Source organism: Acomys minous (assembly GCF_964271855.1).
Source record: "Acomys minous genome assembly, chromosome: 14".
NCBI classification, from domain to species: Eukaryota; Metazoa; Chordata; class Mammalia; order Rodentia; family Muridae; genus Acomys; species Acomys minous.
In genome coordinates, this window is record NC_140496.1 from 50854093 (window position 1) to 50880684 (window position 26592).

General features: G+C 39.3%; 1 pseudogene across 1 annotated transcript; it reads left to right on the top strand.

Moving 5' to 3' along the window:
• Window positions 1–16775: 16775 nt before the first annotated feature.
• On the top strand, window positions 16776–22771 carry LOC311582468 (large ribosomal subunit protein uL29-like; annotated as a pseudogene). Its single transcript has 2 exons — window positions 16776–17132; window positions 22655–22771. The product of its transcript is annotated as a large ribosomal subunit protein uL29-like (transcript).
• The last annotated feature ends 3821 nt before the right edge of the window (window positions 22772–26592 follow it).

Below are 26592 nucleotides of genomic sequence, written 5' to 3' on the forward strand. Positions count from 1 at the left end.
AACATGTGCTTCAGGTTAAACTGTGGACATTTGATCTCTCCCTTTCTCATTAGTACACTACTGCATGATTGTGTGCATAGCAGATGAGGCTGACTTCTAACCTTATGAACTTTTTTCTCTTTTCTATACAAGAATGGCATTAGAATTGAATTCTCATAGATTGACTATTCAAAATAAACTTTGGAGATCTAGTTAAGATACAGACTCTTTTTCATTAGGTCTAAGGAACTGAAAAACCACATTTCTCCAGGCATCTCAACAATATCCATGCTACCAGCTGGTGGTCCATTGTTTGTGGAGCAAACCCCAAGGCAAGTCCCAGGTCACCTTGTAAACCAGCTGTTATTACTCTTTCAGCATTTTTCTTACATTCAGTTAGCATAAGCAGAATTTTAAATTTGTTTGTTTATTTTTTATTCCATGCCAGACATGTCTAAAATAAAAACAGAACCAAAACAGTACCATGGTTGTCTTAGATGCTTTTAGCTGTTTATCTTGAAGAAAAGCTCCTCCTAAGAGTAAGAAAGCAAATAGAAACAGCCTGTAGTTTTGTATCAACTTTAAAATGATGACCAAATTTTACACGACGCTCTCCTTTGACAAGTTTAATCGGTTTGCTTGCTTGTTTCCTCATTTTGTTGTGTTTCTTTGAACATTCAGTAGCTTTTCTTTTTAACCATAAAGAAAGTAAAAGTCTCTCGTGGGGGGAAAAATGACCCTCATGACATTAGTATGCGACTGAGGCCACACCTACACCCTGGCCTGAACATTCACGGTAACACCCAACTGTGGTCAGCCTTGACTCCTATCCAGTCACTGAAGACAGATGAGACGTGGTCTCTATGAGCTTATTAATACGCACAATAAAGACAAGGTGGGCAATACACTGGGTTACCCATCCCACTCTCCATTCTGGGATGTGAGGCTATTTAAAAAAAACTTTGCTATAAACTCATTATTTTAAGAGCTGTTTCTTCAGAAGAGTCTGGGCCAAGCATTCCAGAATATATTATCGTTTCAAACACAGATTCTCACTGACAACATTTTTAGGCATCCATCTCATATTAATATTAAGCCAGGGAAATCATGGTCCTTGTTTCTCTCCTTTAAAATGACAGGAATAGTGGGTACTTGTTCCTTCTGAAAAACAGGAACTATCTAAGCCAGCAGTGTTCGCGCTGGTACCATCCCTGCCTTGCTTTAGTTATCCTTTGAACCTTGCCAACGTCTCCACGGTGCATCTGTCTACTACTGAGGGAGAGGCTCATGTGAGAGATCTGCTTGTAAAGGTTATCTCGGGAGCAAATGATACACAGTTCTGCCTTATGAGAAGTCTTAAAGGGCTGTGTAACTGGATAGGCAGACAGAAAATGGGGCATCTGGTGATTATTTTCTCAAATTAGGAATGAAGCATTTCAGAATTTGGACTTATTCCTTCATAAGCCAGGCCTAGCCTAATAATTACTCTTCGGTTCTCTTTTCTCTCACCTTGAAGCCATGCCTGTTCAGGTGTTAGTACCTGGTGTTTCTCTGGGCTTCCCAGAATCCTTGAGGTTCTCACTCACCAGATAATTTATAAGAGGTGAGAGGATAGGACAAGGGCACGGAAGCTAGGAGCAGCATTCTTGAATGGATTTATCATCAAGGCTTAGAGAGACTTCCTCTTGGTACCCTTGCCAACATTTAAGTGTCATATTTTATTTTGTCTTTTCTATTGAAGGTAGCCCCAAATCACACCCCAGGGTCTGCACATCTATAAACACAAGAAAAGAATTGCTGAGACTTACATTTGTTCTATTAATTTCAGAGAGCCCTGCAGTGAGTCCCAAAATCAATAGCGTTCTGGCTGTCTTCCTTGGACCTCTTCATTGCCAGCTTCCATTGCCCCAAATTGGCCTGTTCCTTTGTTCATCTTGCTGTTGAGGATCTAAGCTGCACAAATCGCATCATCTCTTCTCACTCCTCATGGTGACTGAAATAACTCTAGCTGCTATACAGTTTCACTTTGAAATTTCACCTACTTAACCTTTCAAGGCAATGAAAGGAATCCTTGAGCTCATAGACATATCTCGGGTCTACCCATCTCTCTCTCTCTCTCTCTCTCTCTCTCTCTCTCTCTCTCTCTCTCTTTGTATACACACTGTATGAAGATGAAGATCTTTAGACATTGCTTGAACAAAGGGGAAGATTCCAGAAATGTCTGAGTGTCCCCACACTTTTCCATTGTATTTTTTTTATTTGCTCTGTGTGTGTGTACCTGTTCCCCTGTCCTTTTTCACCTGTGTGTCAAATGAGCATGTGCGTGTAGGTAAGGTAACATATACAGCTACATGAAAGAGAATATATAGTTTTTAAAAGCCAATTCCGAATGATGAACCACAAACAAGGACGGCACAGTTCGGCTTTCGGTGGAACCTTGAATCACAATCATTCCTCAGTGATGGTGACTGACTTCTGTGTGGGACCCTTGTTTTGGTCTCTGGAAAGCTACCTTGCCTGGGATATGTGTTTCTTTACAGCAGCAGCCAGATCATGGACACATAATAAAGTTTCCTCCCTGAAGATGCTCTTCAGATGCTGTCTCCCTAGGATATGAAATGGCTTTTATCTACTCACTTTGCTGCAGGATGATTCAGCTATAGAGAAGAACCTTCTCAGAGGCATTCTCTACTCATTTAAGAAGAATGCTTTTGCTTTCCCTAAATTTTCTATTTTATTTATTATCAGCAACCATACAGAAGAAAAGCGCGAGCGTGGAAAATGAATGTGCAAAATCAAAGAAATGTTGGCTTTAAGAACTTGTAAATGATTGTATCTTAAGGACCCTGAAAGGTATATATGTTAATTTAAGAGGTCATTAAAGGTGATAGAACTACTCATGGGAGGCACTTGGTGAGAGGAAGTTAGATCATTTAGGCGTGACCTTGGGAAGGAAGTCAAGATCCTGTCCTTTTTTGTTTGTTTGTTTGCTTGTTCTTTTTCATGCCTGAGAGCAGTGGACCTCACCATGTCATATGCAGTCATGGTGAACTTAGGTTGGAACCTCTTGATGGGGAACTAAGGTATCTCTCTCTTCTTTTAAACTTAACTTGCATTAAATGTTTGTCAGAATAAGAATCTTCTGATGAAAATTGAATAAGAGATATTATTATGTCCATTGCTACAAAGAACTGCTTTCTTTCCAGAAAAACAGCCACTTGTAAAGTTAGCTAGAGTTTCTAATGTTTTCTTTGACAGTTGCTATGACTAACTTCCAAGGAGCCTCTGTTGTCTGCGGCTGTGGTCCTCTTTCTGGTCCCTGCTCTTGTCTTGCAGAAGTGGCTGTGTGTTCTTTAGCTAATGACAAATGAAGAAAATGTTGGTTCCAGTAGAGGGAAGGCTTTTTCATTAGAGACAATACTTCTTCAATGATTAGTGCCCATCTAAATTAAATAATGACTAGAGGAGAGGTGCAATGGGCAAGGACCCCCCCAGCTCCTTGCTCATTTTCTTCTGTTTATTTTGGAAAATCTTTGAGTTGGATCCAGGAACTTCCTAAAAATGTATGTGTGTGTGTATATATATATATGTTTCATTTTAATTGCTAGTATTGGACTTACAAAAGAAGTACTCTTAATCTATACTCCACACTCCTGCCTAATGTGTAGCCGTGTACTTCATGATTGACAGTCCCTAGCCTGTACCGAGAAACCATCTGTCTCCACAGCTCGCCCACACCAGGATGGAGTTATTGTCAATGCGGCAGCCAGGACTGCAGCAACAAGCACCCATGCCAGACAACACAGGTGGTTCAGCTCATTGAGAGACACCAAAGAGACTCAGAGAGGACCAGCAGTTGGTTGGGGGGAGGGAATGCATCTGAAGGCACTATGAGCCATCCCAATCTAATGAAACCTTCTTCAAGTGGACAATGAACCCTAGAATGTGCCCATCAACTTTGATTTGGAGACGTGGTAACACAGTGTAGTATCAGACTATAGTCATTGAAAACATACTATGAGATGTGATGTCATGAGCTTTGGATACTTTCCATAATCCGGTCTACATAAAAAGCTCTGTGAAGAAGGAATTATTATTTCTCAAAAGGGAAAGTAAAATTTAGTTATTGAACAGCATTTACCCAGATAGTACTAAATGAGTTGGAATGTACCTAGGAAACTTGGCTCCAGAGTCCATGTTGTTTCCCAGCAGATATCAAAGCTTCTCTTGTCCTGGAGATGTGTTCTTATGGTCTTTTTATGTTACTCTGGGCTTCTTAGTACATTTAGAAAAAGAGAAGGAAATACTTGAAATTTTTCTTCCAAAGTAAACTCCTTTAAAAATCATAATTTTTCCTTACAGTTGAATAAAATTCTATTATGTATGTATAGAACATATGTATGTATACCCACTCATGTGCTGATGCACACTAGGCATCTTTAATTTCCTAGCTATTGTGAACAGAACAATGATGAACATGAATGAACAAGCATACCTAAAGTAGGATCCAATGTCTTTTGGGTGTATGTTGTGCTGTAGTATAGCTGGGTCATATGGTAGGCCTATTTCTAGCAATTTGAGGGACCTCCACACCCATTTCCAAAGTGACTACACCTATTTAAACACTAACTAATAGTAAATAAGGATTTCTTTTCTCTCACAATCTCAAAAGCATCTGATTATTTGATTTTTTTAGTAATAGCCACTCTTTGGTAATTAATAATAGTCATTCTGACTGCAATTAAATTGGTTTTAATTTGTATTTCTCTGATGCTAATGATGTTAAACACATTTAAGGGTGTTTATTGGTCATTAGCACTTCTTGTTCTGAAAATTCTATCCAATTTCAGATTCCGTTTTAATTGGGTTATTTATTGTTTTTATGTTTAGCATTTAGAGTTCTTTGCATATTCTAGATATCAATATTCTCTTGGATGTATAGCTGACAAATATAAATACATACAAATCTCCAATTCTGTAGGCTGTCTTGTCACTCAATCGATTGTGTCTTTTGCAGAACTTTTTAACTTCATGAGGTCCTATTTATCAGTTGTTGGCATTTTGGCATGAATTCCAGAACTACAAGAATCCCATTTAAAGGTTCTTACTTATACCACAAAAGATCCTACTTAGCCCAAACAATCCTAACCAAGAAAACAAAAACAAACAATCGAACACAAAACAATGCTGGAGTGATTGTAATTCCAGCTCTGAAGTCATACTAAAGATCCACTGTCATAAAAATAATATGTTGACATAGAAAAGGCATGTAGGTCAATTGAAGAAAATCAAAGACCCAAACATGAGCACATGTAATTTCAGCCACTTAATATTTGCCAAAGACCCACAAAACATATGGTGGAAAGTAAAAGAAAGCTTCTTCAACAAATGGTACAAGGAAAATGCATATCCACACGCAGAGAACGAAATTAGACCCATATCTATCACCTTGCATAAGCACTAACTCCAAATGGATCAAAGACCCACGCCTGTTCAAGTGATCTGCATGGTGTCATTCTTGAAGCTTGCCGTGTCCACCACACAAGCTCTATTGCCTGAAAAACTCTTCCCAAGGGCTGTGTTGACAATCATATTTTCAGCTACCTCTTAAGATATTTCATAAATCCATTCTTCAATCTATTCATTTATCTACCTGTTACCTGTCCAAAGTATAGAGTTATGAAGATGCAGTAAAATATTTCCATTCCTAAGAAGCTTTACAGACTCCCAACACCAAGGGTAGCCAAATTTCTGAATTTCTCTCACAATATGTTATATATAAGTTTGTTTTTGCTCTTGTCATGTTGAGCAGCAACTTATTTTAGATATTTCTCTTGTCCTCTATGGGCAGTGAAGTCCCCAGAATAAAGGATGGGTCACGAGTCCACTTCTCCTTAAGAATCCTTGGGACATAGTAAGAACTCATCAAATGTGTAATAAATTTTGGATGAACAACTGTACAACATACAAAGTTTAAATAATACAATTTCAATAAAAATTTAAATAAGTTATATTGAAATAAAATTTGAAATATTTTACCTTTTAAGCAAGTTATAATTAAATTTATAGTGATGTTAGGCTCTCTGAAATAAATATACATATTTTTGAGAAGAAACCATTGCTTTGATTTGAAGATTTTGTAGTCAAACTCTGTAATATTCTACCCAGATAACAGCAAAACCTCAGAATTTCCTTTTAGTATTGTTGTAAAATGCATACCTAAGTTATACTAAAATAATAATTTACATGATCTGAAATTCATATAATAGTAACCAAGAAACAGAGCAACCCTGAAGCTGTAAACAAAGCAATAAACCAACAAGTTAGGTAATGCAACCCCCAGAAAATATATAGGGTTAAGTCTCAGTTATCTGTACAGAGCCCTGAATCCAAGAATGCATTGCTAAGTAAGGTCATATTTGGCCTCCAGGGCAGAGAAATACCATTTCAGACAACAACTATTCTACAATGTGATGGTCACTCTTTTTTTTTTCCCAATGTGATAATACTCTTAAAACTAACTTATTTAAATGTAAACATAATTTGGTTTTTTGAAGTGGCCTTTCCCTGTATCTGTGTATCTCAAAGAGAATTGCTTTGCTTTCCACTCTCACTTCTTCAGACCTTTCTCATTCTAGGGGTGCCCTTTGTTTGCTTTGCCTTCATTTTTTTTGTTGTTTTTTGTTTTTTGTTTTTTGTTTTTTGTTTTTTGTTTTTTGTTTTTGGCTTTTAACCTGGAGATGCCCACAGGAAAAAGCACAGCAGATGCCTGGAGGACATTACAAATGAGTACGACTGTGTAATTGGGCTTTCCCCAAGAAAGTGTACTTAGGTGAACTGGCGGTTTTCTTTGTTGGTGAAATGAAATACTAAAGTAAGACTATACTCTACGCTTCCCTTGTAGTGTTTGATGAGATATTTCTGTGTGCCCATCTTAATCCTCAGGCTGATGGTTCTGAGCAAAATGCTGAAGCTGCAATACTTTTTTATTCATCGGCTTTTCCATCTGCACAGCATACAGACCTCATATTGTTCATTGGGAGTCCCAGTTATTGTGCAAGTGTCTGTCACAAAAGAGGGTGCCTTAGTCCTCTAGGGTAACTGGCTGTGGTACCAATGGACACAGATGGTGAATGAATGCATTAATATGCTTTGTTCATGATGGAAATTGCACAGAAATAATACATTAGCTTGAAAGAAATAACACATTAGCTCCCCATTTTGTGACAGAAGTTTTGGAGCCCACATCTTCATGTACAAAAATGAAATGGAGTTTTGAGAAAATTATTTAACATTTGGAGATAGACGTGTGCAAGGTAATTTCAGCCACCTGTATTAATAATTAAGAGTCTGCAATTAACTTTAATGTGAATTGACCCAAGCAATAAACTTCCCTGATGACCTTTAACCACCTTTATTTTTTTTAAAGCATCCTGTCATGTTTCCTAAGCATGCTCAATAAGAGTGGTGGTCAGTGCTTATAATGCAAAGCTATGTTTCCTGCCCCCTAGAGGAAAGAAAAGAAATGGCAACATTCTACTGTGTCTTTTTTTAAATTAAATTAATTTATTTATTCCTTTTACATCCCGATCTCAGCCCTCTCTGTCCTCTCCACCCAGTCCTACCCTCCCACCCTCTTTCTCCTTTCCCCTCTCCCTTTCTCCTTAGAAAATGGGAGCATCCCCTCAGCCCTGGGAGCAAACCCACCCCATCATATCAAGTCACATCAGGACTAAGCACATCCTCTTCCACTGAGGCCAGACAAGGCAGTCCAGTTAGTGGAATGTGATCCAAAAGCAGGCAACAGAGTCCATGTCAGAGACAACCCCTGCTCTACTTGCTAGAAGACCCACATGAAGACCAAGCTGCACATCAGTTATGGGTGTGTCTGGGGCTTAGGCCAGTCCATACATTTTCTTCCATTCATGATTCAGTCTCTTTAAGCCCTTATTGGCCCACGTTGGTTGACTGTTGGCTTGAGGAGTTCTTGTCACCTCCAGGACCTTCTATCCTTTCCTTCATTCATCCATAAGACTCCCCAAGCTAATATTTTCTGTTTTTCTAAAATGAGTTGTTGCCAGAGCCATCTGTAAAATGGAAAGCAGAAATCCCTGTTCATTCCCGTGGGAGGAGGGCTGTGATGAGGCAGTCCATAGTTGCAAAGCTTTGCACGTATGCTGCCATGTTGGGTGTACTTGTACAAGTGAGGAGTGGTGATCATACCTAAATAAATGTGGCTGTATCTGGATTTTCATTCCATCTTTTGTAAAATAGCCATTATGGGGTCATTTGGATGTTGCATACAAGTGTTCTAGGCTTATACTCAAACAGGGATCTCTGATGGATGTTCTGTGCTTGGTCCTGTGAGAAGGGCAGTGGAGGTGAGGCCACCTTACTGTGCAGTCTACTCTCTCCCAGACTATGGCAACCCCATCTTCTACCAATTTCTCTTGTTCCTTTTCTTTTACAAATTTCTGTTGAAAATTTTTTACGAGCAACCTGCTTCCTGCAACCAATGAAACAACATAAATACAGTTAAAAATTAAGACTCTGCATCTGTCAAGAAGGCTCAGTAAGTAAAGGCACTTTGCCAAGCCTATGACCTGAGTTCAATTCCTTGGATCCATAAATGAAAAGAAGAGGCCAAACTCCTGCAAAATTGACCTCTGACTTCCACATATTCACTGTGGCATGCATGAGTCCCCTCCCTCCTCCTTTGTTCTCAGTAGATAAATAAATGTAGAATACAAGGTTTATTTCCCTCATCTCTCACTCATAGTTCCCTCTCTCCTTCCTGTAGCCCATCAGGTCCAACAGGGAACAGTGGTCTCAGCCCTGTGATCCTAAGCAAGGGTGCTGTGGAAGAGCACAAAGAACAGTTCTGAGGAAGCAGATTTTGAGTAAAGACAGAGCTTTGTTGAACAGAGCAGTAAACTGAGATGTATTACCAGCCAGATTAGTTGGTACTTGCGGCTTAACTAAAGAGAAGAGGGGAGCTCCTTGCTGATTGGATGGCAAGAAGAGAAAGATGATGTGTGCATTCAATCCAGGGCATCATGCCCATTCAAGAGTTGGATGCTGCTGTAAAAGCCAAGGAGTCTATCCTGGTTTTGTGGGTCACTTTGAGCTTGTGACATAAAAGGGCCATTGGCCAGATGAGAAGACACCTGTGAATTTCCATTCTTCAAAATCAAGTTACAAACTGTTCTTGAATGGATATTGAAAACAACTTAGGGGCTTTGATGTTTAAGGACCTTTATCTCAGTATGTTGATGTCTAACCTTGTGTCATTGTTGTGCGTTTTTGAATACTTCAAGCTATAGGTCTCTGGCATATTAGAATGTGCACACATGTACATTTTGTACTGCTTTTTAATTTTTTAAAATTTTGGAATATTCCAGGTATATTCTTCTTAAATTACTTTATAATAGTTTTTAAAAGTCATAGACTTTCTTCCTGATCAACAATAAAAATCTTTAAATGTGGAAGTTTTCTATTTCTGACACAACATTATTTTTATTGATTATGGATATATTATATATACATATACAAAATATATATTACATAAACATTGTGGATTATCAAACCAATTAGCATGTTCGTTAGCTTAGGCTCTTGTTATCTTCTGTGGTGTGAATATTTAAAAATTTACTCTTAGCAAGTTTTAATACTTGAAAAATAAATCCACAGTATTCTATAGTATACTACTATTATTTAAACTGATGAATTTTTTCAGTTAATTTACAATTGTGAACAAAACAGTATTATAATTGGCATTATTTTTACATATGCATTATCATATAAATCATCTATGCTTAACATGTAACACATAGTCTATACTACCTGCATATTAATTACATACATATATTTAATCTCAACTCACTCTTAATTCTACATGCTACAGTAGAAAAATGTAGAGATAGATGGTCAAAGAATATGTATTTCTTTACTTTTCTTACAGAAAACAGTGTATAGAATTTCACATTCTCACTGAAATGGGACTAAGCACCTCTGCTGCTTCACCATTACCTGCCTGAAGTTAGTCACGTTTACGTACTTCCCAATCTGCCCTTTTAACAATGGTGCCTCATTCCTCCCAGTTTGTATGTCTCTGACTTAGAGTGAGGTTGAGGACCACGTCAAGCTTTTATTGCATATTTCTCTTCCTGTCTTATTAACTGCTTAGGTCCCTTTCCTTCCTTTCTTTTTTCTTTATTGATATATTGTATCTCTTGCCTTATCTTTTGTAGATTTACCCCTTTTCACACTGCATATATAGACTTTCCTTCCTTCCCTTACTTGTCTCTTGTCATTATTTATTTTCAAATGTAAAGCTCATGATGATCTATGGGATAAAACTGCAGAGCACTTTGTGACTTTTGATGGGTCACATAGCCATGTTTCTGACCTGGGTTTTCTTATGCACATGTCTGTATCTGAGTCCTCATGTCAGGAGAAAGGGTCCTTTGAGGGACTTAAAGATCAAACAAAGAACCAGACACAGGCAAAGGGATAGGGCACCCAGCTGCACAAGGAGCAAGAGGAGCTGGTTTTCAGAATGGATGACCAAAACGAGGGCAACAGGGCATCTTGGAAAATGTTTAATGCTGGGAAATAAAGGAGCATAATATATAAATAAAGTTTCCCAAGAAGAGTCATTGATAGTTTCTAAAGTAGAATTTAACCCAATTTATATAACATTTAAGCCTCAAAAGAACTTTCAACAGAATAGGCAGTTGGTTATTTATAATGAATACAACTAAAAAATGATTGGTGCTTAGAATTCTGAGATACTTTTGAGTTTCGAACCATAATGCAACAGCACTTTATGAGTAAGTAAAAATACCTCCCAAATATAAATGATCCTTACTTTATGGGTGAAGATCCTAGGAAATGAGGTCCAGGAAGGCTTGCTGAAGTCTGACTTGTAGATGTGGCAATGCCATCAAAAAGACCCTTTTGTCAAGTCAGCTTTACCAAAAATGAGAGGGTGGGCTGAGAGATTATAAATGTGTGGTCCTATCTATTAGAAAGTGGATGAAGACTCTCAATATTATTCTGACACTGCATGCAGAGGACAAGCTCAGAATGAAGATTGTCAGTTAGAAAACCTTGCTATCTCTAGCATTGTTTTCATTGGCAGTGATACTAGTTGTTATTGTGTCTTGATACTGTTTCCTATAATTTCACTTTGTTTTGTTTAATAAATTTTATTGAATTCTTTAGAATCTCATACAATGTATTTGTATTATATTTATATTCATGCTTCTCCCTAATTTTTCCTGGATCCATCCATACCTCCTGACCTCCTCAAATTTGTGTACCTTATTCTTTTTCAACAGTCCATAGGGTACAATTTTAACTGCCTATACACTCACTGGTGTGAGGCTATCCATTAGAGTGTGATGCATCAGCGTACTAATGGCTACAACCTTGAAGAAAACTCTTTTAATAATTGGCTGTGAGTAGGCAAAGGAATGGGAGATTGAGGTAGTAGAGGGTGTGGTTGGAAGAGTACCCAACACTAAGGATATTTGAGTATGCCATATGGAAACTACTTCATAACCTTACACACACACACACACACACAGACACACACACACACACACACACACACACACACTATATATATATATATATATATATAAAACTTTACACACTTCCACTTATATATATGGATTTCATTGGAGTTTCCGGGGATAATGCTCTTCTAAGAAGCCATAGTTGACAAGTATCTCTTTTTGAGATGTTGGTCAAGGGGTGTCTTGAAGACACTTAGAACAATACAGGCTATGGTTGTCCACCAGAACTTGATGAAATTAAGTTTCACACATATGCGCGTGCACACACACACACACACACACACACACACACACACACACATATATATATATACTTACATATGACTGATCCTCTGCAATTGATTAACCTAGTAAGTGACTAATTCCTTGAAAAGACTAATTCTCTCTCTAGGTACCTCTCCAGCTACCTATAGATTTTTGTCTAGGAGTGGGGCCCTTTGAAATTTGAAATTTCTCTGTTTTACAGTAGCATGTCTATCAGAGTGTCTTTCTTAGAATCCTGTTTTAGGCAGCCATGCTGTTAAGATATCATGGTCCCGCTTCTGTGCTATTTCTAGGTGACACAGCCTCACAGCAGACTTCCTAGTTCTCTGATCCTCACAGTCTTCCCAATCCTTCTTCCATGATATTTCCCGAGCCATACATGTAAGAGTAGTGTTGTAAATGTATAGGCTTGGCATACAGTGATCAGTTGATTTCTTTATTTTAACCAGTTGAAGTAGTATGTAATGATCTCTGTCTTCTGCCAAGAAGATTCTTTGATAAAAAGTAAGGCTACACTCATCAGTAGGTATAAAAATACCTAAATGTATTTAGAAATTATGCTGGTTTAGTAAAATGGTGGTAGTAGATTTTTCTCTAAGATCACTGGTCCAGGTAATTGGCCAGATTTTCAGTACCAGGCACTGTTTCCCTCAATGAGCAGGTTTTCACTCCAATTTGAGAGTTGTTGGTTACCACCAAGTTATAAGTGTCACTGTCATACCTTTAGTGATATCTTACCATAGTGGTCATTTGTGGCCCAAGACATCATAGCTGGGTATGACTATTGGTTGTTTCCTACCTTGGCTGCTGGTATAGAGCCTTTTGATAACTATAAAAGTGAATCCTTGGGAAGAGGATTTCTTGTTAGATCCAGCTCCAGTCTTCTGAGTCCTGTGTCCAAAATGTATGGTGTTTTCAGCAATAAGGATTTATCTTCAACTCTGGGAGGTAAATAAGTGCAGTAGTAATACCTTGTGCCATTTAGGGGGCTTCTTAAACTACCTTGATCAATAATTTCAGTGGTAGGTTCTCATGCCTGTTTTTGTTAGGCAGTCTGTGACTTGTGTAAAAATATTTTAAACCCAAGGGTTTTAAGCTCATTTAAGGGGTATGTGTGTGTGTGTGTGTGTACACACCTAGAAGTATTATACCTAATAATTGTAATGTAAGTAATAAGATTCATGCATATTTTTCCAAATATTCCTAGTTTATTTGCCTCCTCTCCCATCTTCTGTATTGACATACCTACTCTCTCTGAAATTAAAGTCTCTTCCACATTCCTTTCTTCATATAACACATATCCTGATATTTCTACACTCTAGCCCACCCCTCTCATGTTCCCTTTTTACTTTACTGATAAATGGGTGGAACTTGGTCACTCCAACCCCAAAAGACAAACACTACAGATGCGCTCTCATCAGCAGTCTCTAGCTCCAAATCTTCCAATGTGAGAACATAAGAGAAACCTCATTTATTTTATTTCATTTGATTTAGTACTATATTCATATTGTTCAAAGATAGCAAGTGTATATAAGGAAAATAATATTGAGTTGTAGGAATATTCCTTCCACCATTTTTCCTTACCAACCAGTCCTTTTTTCTCATAGTCAATGACAGTAGTTATGATGGATTTTTTGAGAATTATTTCTGGAAGTGTGCTTGTGTGCACAGAAACAAATTCATGTGCATGTGATATAGTTGTTTGTCATTTAGTCAAAAGTAATCATCTTTATATATAATGTTCTATAGTTTGAGCTTTTCTCTTTATTGTACATCTTTTAAGTTAATTTGTGTCTTTTTATTGGAGAATTGAGACCATTGATATTGAGAGATATTAATGACCAGTGACTGTTAAGAGTCTTAATTTTGATGTTAGTTCCAGTAGAGAGTTTGTGTGGTTGTGTTTTTGCAGTGGTGTAGTTATCTATTTCCTGTGTAGTTTTGGTTGTAGCTTGTCCTTTTGGGGTGAAGTTTTCCTTGTAGTAACTTCTATAAAGCCAGATTTGTAGATAGGTACTGCTTGAATTTGTTTTTGTCATGGAATATTTTGTTTTCTCTGTCAATGTTTTTGATCGTTTCTCTGGGTAAAGTAGTATGGCCTGGCATCTGTGGTCTCTTAGGGTTTGCAGGACCTCTGTCCAGGCCCTTCTGGCCTTTGTGGTCTCTGGTGAGAAGCCAGGTGTAATTCTGATAGGTTTGCCATTAAATGTTATTTGGACCTTTTCCTATGCAGCTTTTAATATTTTCTGTGTTCTGTATATTTTGTATTTTGATTATAATGTGATGGGAAGTTTTTCTTTTCTGGTCTATTCTATTTGGTGTTCTGTAGGCCTCTTGTATGTTTATAGGCATCTCTCTCTTTTGATTGGGGAAGTTCTCTTCTATGATTTTGTTGAGAATAGTTTCTGGGCCTTGGAGTCTGACATCTTCTCTTTCCTCAATGCCTATTAACCTCAGATTTCTTCTTTTCATGGTGTCCTTGATTTCTTGGATGTTTTGTGTCAGGATTTTTCCAGACTTAGCGTTTTCTCTAATGGTTGCTTCAAGATCTACGATTGTATCTTCTAGACCTGAGATTCATTCCTCTAGCTCTTGGATTCTGTTAGAAAAGCTCGCCTCTGTGTTGTTTGCCTTCCTCTCTGAGCTCTCACATTCCCGTTTTTCTTCTGTCTGTGTGTTTATCATTTAATCCATTTTCATCTTCAGGTCTTGAACTGTTTTATTGATTTCTTTCATCTGAATGTATATTCCTGAGTTTCTTCCATTGCCTCTTTATAAGCCTTCAGAGCTTGAATAATTTTATTGATTTCTTTCTTCTGGTTGCTTGTGTTTTCCTGAAAATTTCCAGTGCCTCTTATAGGCCTCTTTTATGTCTTCCACCTGTTTGGCTGTGTCTTTCTGCATTTGATTATGAATTTTATTTGTTTCCTCCATTATCATCCTCATTACTAAGGATTTGAGGTCATTTTCTTGTATTTCTGTTGTGTTTGAGTTTTCTGGGCTGCTTTGTTTGGGATAGCTAGGATTTGGAGATGCCATATTGTTCTGGTTTGTGTGTGTGTGTGTGTGTGTGTGTGTGTGTGTGTGTGTGTGTGTGTGTGTGATTTTATGCTGTCCTTTAGTCATCTTGTCATCTCTGTGTTTGTGAAGCAGCTTTCAGATTTGGGTGGAGGAAGTCTGTGGATAGATTCACTCATTTTCTCACTTTTTCCCTAGGCCAGAAGCTCTGATGCTTCACTGGTCTAGATGGCAGGAGGCCAGCTCGGTAGTTTGGGTCTCTCAAAGCCAGTTATCCCCAGCTCACCTGTACTGTGGGTCCCAGAATAATCTTGGGTCTCAGAATGTGCCTGGGTCAGGCCAAAGTGTCAACAGCCTTCTAGGTCTCCTTGTGACACCAGAACTCTCTGGGGACTGACGCAGGTTGGGAGGAGGGGGTCTGATGGCCACTCCACTCCCTGTCTCACTGAGATTTCCTTAGTCCAGGAGCTCTGATGCTCCACTGCTCTGTGGTTCCTGGTAGCGTTTCAGGACCCAGATTTCTTGCAGAGTCCAGGCTAGTGTCACGGGGCCCAAACCACACACACACTGAGTCCAGTTAGTGTCTATGGATTCTACCTGAGTTCATGTCTCTGGACCCAAATGGGTCTCGGGACCCAACCCACATGCTTAGTCCAGTTAGTGTTGAGTCCAACCAGGGTCTCAGGCCCAAACCGTGTGCTGAGTCCAGTTTGAGTCTCAAGGCCTGAACTGTGCACCAAGTTCGGCTAGCGTCTCAGGGCCTGAACTACATGCTGAGTTGAGCTAGGGTCATGAGGCCCAAACCGAGCCCTGAGGTCTGCTAGAGTCTCTGGGCCCAAACTGTGTGCTGAGCTCAGTCAAGGTCTTGGGTTCCAAACCTCTCCCTTAGCTCAGCTAGGGTATCAGGGTCCAAACTGTGCACTGCATTCAGCTAGGGTCTCTGGGCCCAAACTGTATGCCAAGTTGAGCTTGGATCACAGGGCCCAAACTGAGTGTCAAGTTCAACTAGGGTCTCTGGACCCAAATCTTGCACCAAGTCCCGTCTCCCGCAGCAATTCCCACTGGCCACCATGTCAATCGCCTCTGCTGGAGGGTGTCAACTGCCAACCTCAGCTGCTGCTGCTGCTGCCACTATGGTCTGAGAGCATCCGTGCTCCTCTCAAGTTCAGGGGTACTCAGGTTTTCTGTAGTTTGTTCCTTTCAAACTGTGGAGTACTCCTGCTGTAGTGGGGTAGGGAGCTTGGTGTTCCTGGTTAAGAATTCTGTCCAATTCCTTGAATCCTTTATTGGAGCTTGTAAACATGGTCTACACTGCTTGCTGCTATCTTGGAGTCCCCCCAAAAGACTAAAATCTTAGGAAGAATTTTTCTAGTAATATTTTAGTTTCTAATCTTTCATGTGTGAATGAAACAGCAAAGCTTTCTTCTTCACTTTCAGCCTTTTCCTACTTCACCAGAGAAGTTTCCCCACATCTCTAGAGGACACTTCAGATCCTGGTTGGACACATATTTTCCTCCTTCCTGTGGATGGATGCCTCTGACTGGCTCCCTTCTGCCCATCCTCATTCCTACATGCCTTCTTCCAATACCAGAGCAAATTTAACCTCGAACTCCCAGAGACTACACTAACAGGTTCCCAAAAGAATTTTCTACCAGGCAAGCCCAGCCACCACATCTTCCTAAACAAGAAAAGAAACAGAAAACAAGGAACAAAACACCCACACAAGAAAAAAAGAATTACAATAATCCCAAACCCAGATGCCTGGACACCAGAGTAAAACCACAATCAATACAGCCAGAACAATGTGTCTATACCAGAACCTGCAGGTGCTACCAAGGCAGGCTCTGAGAATTGCAACACAGTTGGAGTGTAAAACAAATATGCTAGCCCTTTCTCTCAATCCAGGCAGCCTCAGTGGTGAGCAATGCAGCCATGGCCAAGATTACAGCTCAGGACCTGTGAGGCAAGAAAAAGGAGGAGCTGCTGACACAACTGGATGATCTAAAGGTGGAGCTGTCTCAGCTGCAGATCACCAAAGTACTAATCATCTGCAAATCCATTGCCTGTGTCCTCGCTGTCATTAACTAGAATCAAAAAGAAAACCTCAGGAAATTGTACAAGGGCAACAAGTGTAAGCCTCTGGGCCTGTGGCCTAAGAAGACCAGAGTGCTGTGCCGCCAGCTCACCAAGCACAAGGAAAAGCTGAAGACCAAGAAGCAACAGCAGAAAGAGTAGCTGTACCTGCTGCACAAGCATGCAGTCAAGGCCTGTGGTGGCAACGACAATAAAGTACAAGGCAGGATGACAAAAATAAAAATAAAAGTAAAAAAGATGTCAGAATATATTTTAAAAATTAGACAGAGATCCTTAAAGAGGAAATAAATAAATCTCGTAATGACAAATCTATAAAAACACAAACAGTGGAAGAAAATGAATAAAACTGTTCTAGACCTGAAAGTGTTAATATAATCAATAAAGAAAACCCAAACTGAGGAATATATGAAAGTGAAAAATTTAGGAATTCAAACAGGAATCTCAGAGGCAAGCCTCATGAACAGAATACAAAAGATGGAAGACAGAATGCCAAGCACTGCAGACACAGTAGAAGAAATGGATACCTTGGTCAAATAAAATGTTAAATATTAAAAAAATTCTGGAAGAAAACATGCAGGAAATCTGAGACACTGTAAGAAGACCAAGTGTAAAAATAATAGCAATAGAGAATAGAGGATGGAAGAGAAGGCACAGAAAATATTTTATATAAAAGTCACAGAAGAAAATTTCTCTAAACTAAAGAAGAAGATTCCTGTAAAGTACAAGGAGCATAAAGAGCACACACACATATGTACACACACACACACACACACACACACACACACACACACACACGGGGAGAGAGAGACAGGGCGATCCAACAGCAATAAAATAACAAGAATCAATTAATACTGCTCATTAATATCCCTCAACATCATTGGTCTCAGTTTCCCAATACAAAGATACAGACTAACCATATGGATGTGAAAACAGGATCCATCCTTCTCCTGCATTGAAGAAACACACCTTAGCACCAAGAATAGACATCAATTACCTCAGAGCAAAAGGGTGGAAATTGACATTCCAAGCAAATGGATCTAAGAAGCAAGCTGGTGTAGCCATTTTAATATCTGATTACATAGACTTCAAACAAAAACCAATCAGAAGGGATAGTTAAATAACTATATAGTCATAAAAGGAAAAAGCTACCAAAAGGACATTTCATTTCTTAATATCTGTTTACCAAACACAAGGGCACCTAAGTTCATAAAATAAATACTATTACAGTGTAAATCATATATTGATCCTCACACACTGATAGTGAAACATATCAATATTCCACTTTGCCGAAAGATGGATTATCCAGACAAAAACTAAACAGAAATGCTTGAGTTAACTGACATTATAAATCAAATGGACAAACATATTTACAGAACAATTTAGCCAAACATAAAAGAATGCACCATCTAAGCACCTCATAGATCTTTCTCAGAAATTGGTCACACATACTCAAGTCTCGACAGACACAAGAAAATTGAAACAACACGTTTGTCCTTGACTAATCCAAGGTTTGACTACCTTGCATTAAAACTGGTTATCAACAAAAACAGAGTCAACAGAAAACTTAAAAACTCATGGAAACTGAATTACTCACTATTGAATGAAAAATGAACCAAGACAGAAAATAATGAAGAGATTTGAGACTTACTAGAATTGAATGAAAATTTATGGGACATAATGAAAACAAGTTGATAGCACTGAATGCCTACATGAAAAAATTGGAGAGATCCCATACTACTAACTGAACACACTTCAAAGCTATAGAACAAAAAAAAATGATACCCCAAAAGAGTAGATAGCAATAAATAATCAAATTCAGTGACGAAGCCAATAAAATAGAAACAACAATAAAAGCAATACAAAGAATCAATGAAACAAAGAATTACACCTTTTAGAAAATAAGTAAGACTGACAAACCTGAAAGGCAGAAAGAAAATCTAAATTAACAAAATTAGAGACAAAAAGGGGACATAACAAATGACACCGAGGAAATTCAGAGAATTATAAGGACATACTTTAAAAACCTGTTCTCCATCAAACTGGACATTTTTTTTGCTACATATCACTTGCCAAAGCTTAATCGAGAACAGATAAGTAATTTAAACAGATATACAACCGCTGGCATTAAGAAGGTATCAATAAAAGTCTCCCAAAAAAAAAAAAAAAGCTCATAGCTAGATGGTTTTTGCTCAGAATTCTACCAGATTTCTCAAAGAAGAGTTCATTCCAATACTCCTTAAATTATTCCACAAAATGTAAATAAAAGGACATTGTCCAATTTGGTATTTGGGGGCCTCAGTAATCCTGATATCCAAACCACAAAAAGATGCAACAAAGAAGAGAAGAGAAGTGCAGACCAATTTCCCTTATGTACACTGATAAAAATGTTCTCAATAAAATACTTGTAAACCAAATCCAAGAACAAATTACAAATTTCATTCACCATGACCATTTAGGCTTTACCACAGAGATGCAAGCATGGTTTGGTATACATGAGTCAGTAAATGTAACCCACCATATAAGCAAACTGAAAGAAAAAACCACATGATCACCTCATAAAGTACAGAAAAGGCCTGCAACAAAATCTAACACACCTTTGTAATGAATGTCCCAGAGAGATTAGCGATACAAGGGACTTTTCTCAACATAATAAGAACAGTGTACAGCAAGCTCGTAGCCAACATCAACTTAAATAGGGACAAATTCGAAGCAATTCCACCAAAATTAGGAACAAGACAATCTTATCCACTCTCTTCACACCTATTTGCTATAGTACTTGAAGTCTTAGCTAGGGCAATAAGGCAACTGAAAAGATTAACAGGATACAACTTGGAAAAAAGAAGTCAAAGTATCTTTATTTGCAGATGATATGATAGCATATATAAGTGACCCTCAAAACTTCACTGAGAAACTCCTATAGCTGATAAACACTTTCAGCAAAGTATATTGGTACACAAATAACTCACAAAAAATCAGTAGTCTTCCTATTTACAAATGAAAAAAGGATCGAGAAAGAAATCAGGGAAACGCCTTTCATGACAGCCTCAAATAATCTAAAACATCTTGGAGTAACTTTAACCCAAGTGTCTTAGGGTTTCAACTGCTAAGATGAAACACCATGATTAAAAGTAAGTTGGGAAGGAAAAAAAGGGTTTATTCAGCCTATACTTCCACAGCACTGTACATCGTCAAAGGAAGCCTGGACAGGAGTTCAGACAGAGAAGTAAAATGGAGGCAGAAGTTGATGCAGAGGTCATGGAGGAGTGCTACTTATTGGCCTGTCCTCTACAGCTTGGTCAGCCTGCTCTCTTATAGAACCCAGGCTCACCAGCCCAGAGTTGGCATCACCTACATTAGGCTCAGACCTCCCCTATTGATCACTGAGAAAATGTCTTACACCTGGATCTAATGTGTTTTCCCAACTGAGCATCCCCTTTTTAGATAAATCAAGTTTGTCTCAAGTTGATGTAAAACTAGCCAGGGACACCAAGCAAGTGAAAGACTTGTATAATAAAAATTTTAAGGCATTAAAGAAAAGTCTTTCCAAAAATGGAAAGATCTCCCATGCTCATGAATCAGTGGGATTAAAATAGTAAAAATATCCACCCTATCAAAAGTAATCCACAGATTCAGTGCAATTCCCATCAAAATTCCAACACAACTCTTCACAAATCTTGAAAGAAGAATCGTTAGTTTTACATGGAAACTAAAAAGCTCAGGATACCTAAATAGTAAAAGAACTGCTGGAGGTCTCATCATCCCTGACCTGTAATAGTACTATATAGCTATAGTAATAACAAGAACATGGTATTGGCATAAAAACAAGCATGTTCATCAAAGGAACTGAATGAATTGAAGACACAGATATAAATCCACACTTCCGTGGGCACCGATTTTTGACAGAGAAGGCAGATGCATACACTGGGGGAAAAAAAACAACATCTTCAACAAATGGTGCTGCTGAAGGTGGAAGCCTGTAGTTAGAAGAATCCCAATAGATTCATACTTATCACATTGCACAAAATCAACTCCAAATCATTCAGACTTCAATATAAAACTGGTTATACTGACCTGGTAGAAAAGAAAGAAAGGAGTAGCCTTAAACTTACTGTCACAGGAAAAGACTTTCTGAACAGAAAGGACACCATAAGCAAAGGCTCTAAGATGGACAATTAGTGGTTGACACCGAAATACTTCTACACAACAAAGGACACCATCATTAGGACCCATTGGTATTTTACAGATTAGGGAAAGTTTTTGTTTTGTAACACTTGTGGAGCTCCCAAATCTCCACTGCCTTTCCAGTCTTGAAGTTTCACTCTAAAAAGAGCTAACTGTGACACCAGGTATGGAAACTTATTTTCCACCTCCCCTGCAGAGCCTTAGGAACCCAGCTTAATGCCAGGACAATAGCTTCATCCCTGAGAGCTCTAATCTGCCCCTGAGCAAGAAACGGGATATTGGGACCTTTGATCTCCAGGTTTCTCCATTCTAGTCCAGAGGTAAGCGGCACCTATACTGAGCTGCCAGACATGGGGCCCAGGCCAGCCATAGCTGGATACACAGTGACAATTGTCCACAGCAGCTATCTATGATTTGTCTTGTGCTTTGACTGGTGTGACTTTGCCAGCTGAGGATAGTTTATATTTGGAATTCTGGGGACTCTGCAGAGGTATATAAATGCCAGAGCCCCAAGAGAGGTGGTGACTTTTGCTCCTCTGCTGCTGCTGCCCCTGCCCCATGCTTCTACTGTTCCTGCTGATGCTGCTGGTTGCTGTTGGTTGTGGCTTGTTGCAATTTGTCAAGTTATTGTCCACAAAGTAGAAATTGGATATCAACCCTGCCCCAAGGAACTTGATGTCCCTAATCAGCAGGAAGTAATCTCACAATATCAACTTCCCCTTTCTCCTCTAATCTTCTTTCTCTCCTACCTAGCCTTCCTGGGGTTGGAAGGGATAGGGGTAGTGTTGCGAGGTAGGAAAACAAACCCAGTAAAATAGTCAAAGCTAGAGCTACAGGGGATCAAGTGGAGGACAGAGGGAAGAGGGGACAAGGGAGTGAATATATGGAGAGATAGCTAAAATTAAGGGCCGTGTGAAGGGTAGTATGGAAACCTAATACAGTAGAAATTTCCTTAAAATATAAACATTCATGAATAATATCTAAATGAAGCTATCAAATGATGGTAGAGACAGTTTCCCCAACAGGACATCTCTTGTCACCAAATGAAACTTCCAGTACCAAGAATTGGTTATATTTAACTAAGTTGTCAAATATCCAAACAATCCAGGCTGTTTACAAGACTACAGGTACTCTGAACAAATTTATGGCAATATCCTATTCTTTAAAATAGGACCTACACAACTTATTGAATATGGAGGAGTCCAGTTGGTGCCTACTTAGAGCCTTCACACTTATGTGCTTGAGTCTTTGGTACTCAGTATGCTACCAACAGAGAACCAAAAACACCAACCCAGGTACCAACCCTTTGATCTACAATGGTGTCTTGCCTGCTAGATATGATAGGGTAATGGTGGCACAAGGCTTGATGGAGTAACTAATCAATATCTGATTTAACTGAATGCCTACTCTACAATGACCAAGAAGCAGAGACTAGATAGCACAGAGACCAAGGGTAAAACACTACTGTTCTAAAAGCAAACAAAATAGAAACATAGAATAAAATGGCTCTTTATAGCATTTTTCTATACTCATAGATTAGTGCCTTGGTCAGCCATCAGCAGAGAAACTGCCTCCTGCAGCAGATGGGGACAAACAGAGACCCACATCCAGATATTATTCAGAGTGAGCGACCTTGGAACATCCAGTCCTAATGGAGATTCTCCATAAAATGTCTCCCCTTCAGAGCTCAGGGACCCCCAGGTAGAGGAACAGAGTGTAAGAGCCAGAAGGGAAGGCATGGTGGACAAGAAGAAAAGTAACTCAAGGTATTGGTGACACCTGGCTTAGCACATATATTGTATGTATGTATGTTAAGGCAGATGCAGGGAAATAGCTGGAAAGTGTATAATGCTTTTTGTCAGAAAAGTGTTGAATCTCTTTATTTGGCCTTCAACTCCTAGAAAATATAGGATTAACTTCTTTGATTTATATCCATAATAAGGTGATGGATTAATGTGAAAAGCTGACTTTATGAGGCCTGTCTTCAGATGGTGCTGGGGATTGCTGTCATGAGAGTTATACTGCCTCCGTTCTTTAAAAATGTCATTGGGAGAGAATCAAAGGATAAATGACTGTTTCTTCATCAAAAAACCTGTCAACAGAACAGAGGATGTTAGCACAGTATGGCTGGGGTCTGGTTCAGATGTTACATACTAAGTATAAATGGAATTGTTGCTAGTTACATCCTCCTACTGTCAAAAACGATGCTGCTCCAGGCCCACCACGAGACTCTGTTCTTGTGACTAAGGAGAAAGCCTGGGGAAAACTCAGATGTTCCTCTGCAGGTTTCTGTTTCCTTCCCCAGATGATGTCACAGTCCAAAGTGAAAGTCCCTATTCTTGAATCAGGTATTTAGAACAAAAGACAATGGGTCTGGGGTAGATGTGTAACTCAGTGTTAAGACCCACGAATAGCATGCATTCTGCCTCTCCCCTCATTTAACCATAAGGTAGGAATAAAAGGGAATGATTTTAAAGCAGAACCCAGTGTACAATAACCTTGGATCTATCCTTTTGCTTTCACTGACCATGGAGAAATGCAGGAGGACTCAGATGTGTGTCTGGGTTTTCCAGGAATCAGAGGCGCTTTTGTCCTGCTGTGTGTGTGTGTGTGTGTGTGTGTGTGTGTGTGTGTGTGTGTGTGTGTGTGCACGCGTGCGTGCGTGCGTGCGTATGTGTGTGTGACTTGCTGGCCATCTGAGAACAGGTGGTGGCTTCTGAAAGCTTCTGCCTCTCCCCTGCATCCAAGTTCCTCTCAAAGAACTGCCAGGATTATTTGTTGTCACTTATTTAGTTTTTCTCTTTCAGATATAATATGGCAATTGCGAGACCACATCTGTGCCTCTTCTCAAGTCCTTTCATATTTAGACTATTTTGGTGTGATGATAAAAAAAAATTTACCATGAAGTATCATGTCTTCTGGAGGGTGGTGGGGTCTAAGAGGATGACGGTGTCACCTGGCTTTGAAAGAGGTTTAAATATGGAAAGGCCAATTTGCAAGCCTTGCATATTTTGTTGCAGACACCAAGCTGGGAGAGAAGCAAAAATATTTTGATCTTTGGGTTTGGGCATTTTGTGGCAGATGGTCTCTTCAGCAGCATCCTACTGGAGGAGGGTAAGTGGCCGACAGAGGAGGGTATCCAAATAGAACACAGAAAGTCAAAGTGATAGAAACTTGGCCTCATTTTAGGAGACCTTGTGCCAAACCTTGGAATATCCATGTATTTCCATTCAAGCAGAAAGAGGTTCCCCTTCTGAGCTATGTGACAGGGATGACAGTTCACTTAAACAGTCTGGTGGGACCATTTGTTGGGTTGCCATCCAGGCCCTAGGGAACCCGCACAAAATTGGAAAATGTGCAAGTCTGTATCGTTGGCCATGAAGGGCTACAGGAGGAGGGGTGTCTCCAGATGGGCTTACACAGGCTTGTGGTAGGAAGTATGTTGTGAAAGCCATGTAGCCCAATAAAGACCGGAGTCTCTTTGACCTTACCACAGGTGACTGTGTAGAATACTAAAGTCTGAGACCCAGCCTCATGCATTAATACCTGAATGTTGCTGTCTGCCTGTTTTTCTCCAGAGACCCAGTTGCCTTGCAGATAAGGTACCACTGCATCAAACAATTCTGACAATGCAAATGCACTCAGGAAAGTCACAGGGGTTATTTGTAGCCCTACAAATCTGCCACTTCTAGCGCAGAGGTTTCCTGTCTTAATATAATTAGTTAATTTGCCTGGAAACAGCAGTATTACTCTGAACAGTATAGGACAGAAGCACCACAAACACTCTTTCTAAAGGTCTAACAGACATAGAATGTAACTGGAGCCGGAGTGTGGTGTCAATGTCATTAGACTGGGCCAGAGTACACAGCAGCCTCCTGTTTGGAGCATCCTTCCCAATCATATTTGGTCACTAATGAGCCTAGACTAAACGTTAACAACTCACACGTCAGAGGCCAGAATGAGGCCTTTCAGGAAACATTTGTGCCCATCTGATGGGCAACACAGGTATTGGCATCGCAGAGCCTCAGCCTTGGAGAAATAGAGGAGAAGACGACGAGCCTAAGAACACAGCTTACAAATTATGAAAATTACAATTTTTCGCTTGGTTTCTATCAGTAGAGAAAGATCCACTGAAGCCACAATGTGGTAGTTATTTGGAGTTAGTGATCTGACACATGTGACACATACGGCCATTCCCCTTCACTACGTATAAGAAGTGAAAGCAGGAATGGACAGAGCAGCTAAGAGACATTTTTTCCTTGTATACTTATATTAAAATATACATCTAGCCTTTCATGTGCATAAAGTCTTCATCCATGAATTTGATGTTCAAAAAGTTGTATCTGTATTGAATATGTGCCGCTTTTTAATCTTATTATTCACTCAAAAATACATTATAGTAGGTATTTTCATAGCCTAAAAACAACATATCCACAAGTACTATACACATACACACACGTGAATATATGTATATATATATATATATATATATATATATATATATATATATATATATATATATATAAAATTGGGCTACATTTCCAAGTTATATGCAAATATTGCACATTCTATGTGTAGGATATGAGCATCTGCAGCTGCTGGATGTTGGTACCCACAGCATCCTGAATATACAGAGGAACACAGTGCAGTGACACACAGGGCACTGCAGCTTCAAATGCGCCCTGTGTGTGTTTGTGTAATTTGTCTTTGAAACAAGTACAGAAATGAAAGCATCATTTTAAAGGTCAATTGATTTGTCCAAAAGTAGCTCATTCGTGGAGAGCTAGGACAAAATGGCAGAATTTAGTATTTCTGAAATAAAGTCTTCTTTCTTCCATAGCTGCTTTCAAATGTAGAGAAAGTGCTAAGCAAGAGAGCATCACTGTGAAACATGTAGATTTTTAGTTGGGGAATGTTAGACTGGAAATAGCCTGACACAAATTGGATCTAATCTTCCCTCTTTAAGAAGGGAGGGGCAGCACTTCGGAAGGCAGAGGCAGGCGGATCTCTGTGAGTTCTAGGCCAGCCTGGTCTACAAGCAAGTCCAGGACAGTCAAAGCTACACAGAGAAACCCTGTCTCAGAAAAAAAAAGTAGAGGAGGTTTGGGATAGGAGAGCAGCCAGATTGAGTGGGTTTTGCAAGCACTGTCTCTCCTGTAGCACAGAGCACAGCAGAGAAGCGTCCATGCAGAGGAAACTGTCTCTACACTTCCATAATATACTATTGATCAACCTCCTCCCTTGAGTGTGTCTGCACAGTGAGGAAGTTCAGGTATCTGATGAGTAGGGAGAGCTTTGGGGCACCTTCGTCTTACCAAAATGTCCAGCAGGAACTGCAAACACTTGCCAAAAAGTTAGGGAAATATGCAAACTGTCTCTTGTCTTCTCCCTGGGGGCCTTTCGTTTAATTTTAGACACACAGAAAAGTTATTCTGATAATATGCAGAAATCCAGTGTATGTTTTTTCCCAGTT